The 4,963-nt window shown below is 44.3% G+C and overlaps 1 long non-coding RNA gene across 1 annotated transcript in view; it reads left to right on the top strand.

Annotated features, from left to right (window-relative positions):
• Positions 1 to 3,100, top strand: part of LOC109971294 (uncharacterized) — a 4,021-nt gene extending 921 nt beyond the window's left edge. Inside the window, exon 3 of the long non-coding RNA XR_002276528.1 lies at positions 1,044 to 3,100. This is a non-coding gene — a long non-coding RNA (uncharacterized LOC109971294). The remainder of the gene's footprint in view (positions 1 to 1,043) is intronic.
• Positions 3,101 to 4,963: the final 1,863 nt, after the last annotated feature.

Here is a 4,963-nt window from a genome sequence, read left to right as displayed (position 1 = left end):
GGAAGATATTATGATTAAGATTACGGCTGAGCATAGCATGCTACTAGCAATATTCATCCTGTCTGCAGACTCTGCAATCTAGTTGACCTTGACCTAGATGTAGCCTGCAGAACTCATGACAATGAACTGAGCACCCAACAGCCTGAGCTAGACAGCCTGTCTGCCTTACACATTTCTAGACAACAAATACCTAAATATCTATCCAACTAAGAAAATACCTAACAGCGCCATCTTAACGAGCACCAATTAAGAAAAGAATGGTCTTTTATTTAAGTTTTAAGCTACCTAGAGTTTTATTTTAAGTATTTATGTATGTTTTATGTTGTTTATGGTAGGCCTTAAGATTGGGTCGAATGATTGTGAACTGGAGCGAGAGTTTAACGACACTTGTTTGGAACGAGATGGCGAGCTTCCCACAACAGATCTTATGAACTGTGCATATGCCAGAAGCTAAACGGTCTCTGCTAGACTGGATCTGGATCTCACCCAATTTGATAGGATTTAACCAGAGCAGAGCAGCAGTGGACTCCAGATAGATTCAGAATTTGCTCATTCGGACTGATCTAAGGACTAAGGAACAACAAAAGGACCATTTAAACTGTGGTGCACAGTTTTGTTCAGCCTTTTGCTGAATTATTTTGGGTTTATACATTTTGTAAAAAAATTTTTTTTGTTACTGTGTGTAAATGTCTGTTCTGTTTAAATCTGTAAATACAATCCGGCAACTTTAAATGTATTTTTACTGGTCGGTGGTCATTGTCCAACTCACCTTGCTTACTCAAGGGCCCCAACTGCTCCAGTAGACGAACCTAGCCCATTTAACTGGTCCAGATAATAGTTTTACCCTGTACACACCCTCGTGAGTGGTACACTTGCCCTTCTTGTTTTGTTGCGAAGGGTCGCCTTATGTTTGAACTGTGTTTCCCCGGACCGGGTTGGCTTTGACCATTTTTGATTTTTCTCAGCACAATTCGGTGCCTTCCGATTACTCTCTCTCTCTGTCTCTCTCTCTCTCTCCCTCCCCCTCTGTTCTTATTCAGCAGGCTGCGCCTCTCCTTCATCCCCCCGGTTACATCGCTGGCAGTCCAGGAAACAGAAAGGGACCGACATTTACAGCTGAAGTTTTTTTTTTTTGCACAGATGGCAACTCACTGTGATAGACCCCAAACAGCTGGCACATAATTTGTCCTTCCTTGGATAAGCTGTAATGTTGTTTATGAATTTCCTATCGTAGTCATTATTCTGAAGGTTATTAGTGCATCAATTTTTGGATGCATTTTGTGGAGTATTTGCCCTGTGGGGTGTCTTTTGCATTGAACATTTAAAATCTGGTATTAGGGGGACGTGGTGGGTAGCGCTACCCACCAGTGGTGCAGTCAATAATGCATGACAGTGGCACGGTGGTAGCGCAGTTGTCTCAGAGTGAGAAGGTTTCGGGTTCGGGACATGTTTTCTTCAGGTAGTTTGGCTTCCTGCTAGTGTCCAAAGGAATGTGGTTTAGGTTGATTGCTGCGGGTAGGAGAGAGAGATTTTGAGGGGGGCTGCACCCTCTGAGCCTTTTGGACGGGCCCTGCCTGGCCTTCAACCGCTCAGTGCTGTGCGTTCAGAGGGGCTGCTCCCTCTGAGCCTTTTGGACGGGCCGTGCCTGGCAGCCTGGCCTCCATCCGCTCAGTGCTGCGTGTTCAGGGGGGCTGCTCCCTCTGAGCGTTTTGGACGGGCCCTGCCTGGCCTTCAACTGCTCAGTGCTGCGTGTTCAGGGGGGCTGCTCCCTCTGAGCCTTTTGGACGGGCCGTGCCTGGCAGCCTGGCCTCCAACCGCTCAGTGCTGCACGTCCAGGGGGGCTGCTCCCTCTGAGCGTTTTGGACAGGCCGTGCCTGGCCTTCGCCGCTCAGTGCTGCGCGTCCAGGGGGGCTGCTGCGGGGCAGCTTGGCCTTCGCTGCTCAGTGCTGCTCATCTCCTGCAGTCAGCAGCACCTTTAGTCTGTGTTCATAGAATCGGAAGAATCAGCTCAGTGTTCATAGAGCATCAGAGGAGGACAGGACTTGGCATATGCATGATTGGCAGAGCATTCATCCTCCCCCATTTGAATGAAGGATGGCTTATGACTCAGGTCTGTGGAAGCTGCTGGGAAAAGCATTAGCGCCGTGACTGTGCATTCAAATGTGTCTATCAGAATTTACACTGACATTTGCACAGTACAAGCAAACCTTTAAACCTGGCAATCTGTTTCTGTGCTGTCGAAGTTGCAGTGCTGCAGACATTGTGGTGAAATGTTAAGTGCAGTACTTATAAGGATTTATGAGGACTGGGAGAATCCAGGTTACTTTTAAAAGGTTTGGAAAATAGCACTGCGTCATGACAGGATATTAGTCATGTGCTAATGCATGACAGTTTTCTATAGAGATGTCTAAAGGCTCAGTGCCTACTGCAGGGTGGACAGTAAAAGTAACTACCATGTCCATTTCCAAACTTCTCATCCAAGACAAAGGATGGTTACATCAGATGCTGTGCCTCAGTAAAAGGTGAAACTGTTTATGACATTACTCAGAACAGATTGTCTCTCCTGTTCATCAAAATCCTGCTCTCTGCCAGACAACGGAAACTGCTGGAGAGCTTCAGTCAAAGCCAAATTCCTATTAGAAGAAGAGCTGCCGTTTTTATTCGGCCTGAGCACAGCGTGAGTTTATATGTAGTCAGCTGCCACTGATACGCTAAATCATCAATTAGTATAATGAGAAACAGGCAGCAATGTTTATTTTCAGTCACGTCTCACCAGTGTGAGTGTGAAAACAAATGGACAAACGTGGAAAAGGTGAACAGCACAAACTCCTGAGTGAAGCTCATCTCCTAGAGATCAGTGATACTGAATGCCTCCAGAGAAAATGTGGAGAATCTCCCCAGGTTGTTGACTGGCCCAGCACAGGCCTGACTCAGAGGACACATCAATAACTAGGACCAACAAATAGACAGGATTTTGCCAAAGTGACATGATGCTCACTGCTGATTTCCCAGAACCAGCATTAAAAGAAAATGCTTCCATTTGGTCTTTAGGTCAGAGTGACCAGACAAACAGAGCAAAATAAATCCTATTTGAGTTTAGTTCCATTATGCGGACCAACAAATAGACAGGATTTTGCCAAAGTGACATGATGCTCACTGCTGATTTCCAGAACCAGCATTAAAACAAAATGCTTCCATTTGGTCTTTAGGTCGGAATGACCAGACAGAGCAAAATAAATCATATTTGAGTTTAGTTCCATCATGCGGAAAAAAATGCACTATTCCGATGCGGAAGAGGAACCATTTAGATCACATTAAAAAGTGTCACATGGTGGAAAAACTGTGAAGTAAAGGTGAATGTTTTGGCCAGAGACACAAACACTAGTGTGTTGGGTGACATCCACTATGATTCTATGGCATCCTGCCATTATAAGACCGACAACCCAACTTACCACTAATTGTGGGTAAAGGTTTTCCTTGCCAACTTTGTTCTGTCAGGTATTCCCTTGAGCAAATGTTGCAGTTACAAACTATGGGAAGTGCAGAAGGGGCTCAGAAAGTGTCTAACCTATTTTAATGCCTCCTCACTAGCAACAGCCAGTCCTGTGGCTGGAGGCATTACATGTTTGGATCGTCCATCCATCTGTCCGGCCCATTGTTGTGAATTTTTAGGAATGCCTTGAAGGAATTTCTTTAAATTTGGCACAGATATCCTCTTGAACTCAAGGATGAACTGATTAGATTTTGGTTGTCACAGGTCAAAGGTCACTGTGACCTCATGTTTGTCCCATTCATGTACATTTGAGTGGTTGGTGGAGGCATACAAACATCAAGCTGTAACTCTAGTCATCAGCTGCCACGCTGTTGTTCATCATATGCAGTATACAGTATTTTTGTGTTGATGTTTAAACAAGTTAAAACCATCAGATGTTAACAAGATGTGATCAGCACAGAACTGGAACAGGCTGTGTATCATGACATCAGTACACTTTATGGCACCTTTTTGTCTCGGCATCGGGGGCATTTATGTGATTTACTCTATAAAATATCAAATTCTCACAGAAAACCACAAATTAGTAACAATCAGTGTTGTTGTGCATAAACATCAAATTAAATGATTAGTTATGTCGGTATACACATACAGTGTCATTTTCTCTGAAGTAACTTAATAATTTCACGTAGCTTCATGATATCCTGACTGCAGCCAGAAACAGGAAATCCAGTCTTGATCACTGATCACTGTAAATTTCCCCAGTTACATATACTGACTGATGAACCTTAGGCAACAATTGTTCTTTAAAATAAATATTTGGTCTTTCCTGCCTGAACAAACGTGCGTGTGGCCTTTTGGAACAGCAGCTTCTACAAATGTTCTTAATTACTGACATACCGAGCTCATTAGGATTAAAATACCTGCAGTGATGTTGAATGTACTAAAGTAAAAGGACACATGAAAAACAGAACAGTTTGTTCTGGCTAAGCACTAAAAATAGTCAAATGGGCTTGCTTGACTTTCCTGAAGACATTTCATCTCTCACCCGAGAAGCTTCTTCACTTGTAACTGGCTGTGAATGGGTGTTAAATGGTCAAGGCTGCATTGTAAGTGGCCGATAGGTGGTGCTGTAGGCCACCCCCTTTTGTTCTGTGGTGGTGACTCCAGTTTGACATAGATGGCCTCTTTCACTCAGCTTTCAAACCAGCAATGTATGGAATGAAATCGTTTTGTGGTTTGTTCTTAACGGTCTCCTTCAGAGGGGTTCATACCAGATCTGTTTGTGGTTTTGATGTAGACCCAGTTGGGGTAGCCACAGGTTTTAAGTGCTTCTTTAATGCTCCTTCACTGTTCCCTCTGCCCTCCACAGTGATCACACAGTTGAACCAACTCCTCTGTGAAACAGACTGAACATCATCACCTTCACGAAGGAGGGTTTACTGCAGGACTGGTGGGTCAGACTGACTTTGT

The sequence above is a fragment of the Monopterus albus genome, unplaced genomic scaffold (genome assembly GCF_001952655.1).
Source record: "Monopterus albus unplaced genomic scaffold, M_albus_1.0 scaffold220.1, whole genome shotgun sequence".
NCBI classification, from domain to species: domain Eukaryota; kingdom Metazoa; phylum Chordata; class Actinopteri; order Synbranchiformes; family Synbranchidae; genus Monopterus; species Monopterus albus.
Note: the sequence above shows the minus strand (reverse complement) of the source record. Positions and strands in the feature narration are given on the sequence as shown.